This window comes from Galeopterus variegatus, unplaced genomic scaffold, assembly GCF_000696425.1.
Source record: "Galeopterus variegatus unplaced genomic scaffold, G_variegatus-3.0.2 Scaffold8480, whole genome shotgun sequence".
In the NCBI taxonomy this organism is placed as follows: Eukaryota; Metazoa; Chordata; class Mammalia; order Dermoptera; family Cynocephalidae; genus Galeopterus; species Galeopterus variegatus.
In genome coordinates, this window is record NW_007734591.1 from 84582 (window position 1) to 84978 (window position 397).

A 397-nucleotide genomic window follows, 5' to 3' on the forward strand; every position below is an offset into this window, starting at 1 on the left:
GAAGAGACTATCCCTCAATATGTATTCTTGGCATCTTTGTCAAAGATTAGTTGGCTGTAGGCGCATGAATTTATCTCTGGGTTCTCTATTCTGTTCCATTGGTCTATGTTTCTGTTTTTATGCCAGTACCATGAAGTTCTGGTTGCTGTAGCTTTGTAGTATAATTTGAAGTCAGGTAGTGTAATGCCTCTGGCTTTGCTCATTTTTCTCAGGATTGCTTTGGCTATTCATGGTCTTTTTTTGGTTTCATATGAATTTTAGGATTTTTTTTCTATTTCAGTAAAGAATGTCATTAGTATTGTGAGAGTGATTGCGTTAAATCTGTAAATTGCTTTAGGTAGAATGGCCATTTGAACATTATTAATTCTTCCAATCCATGAACACAAGATATCTTTCC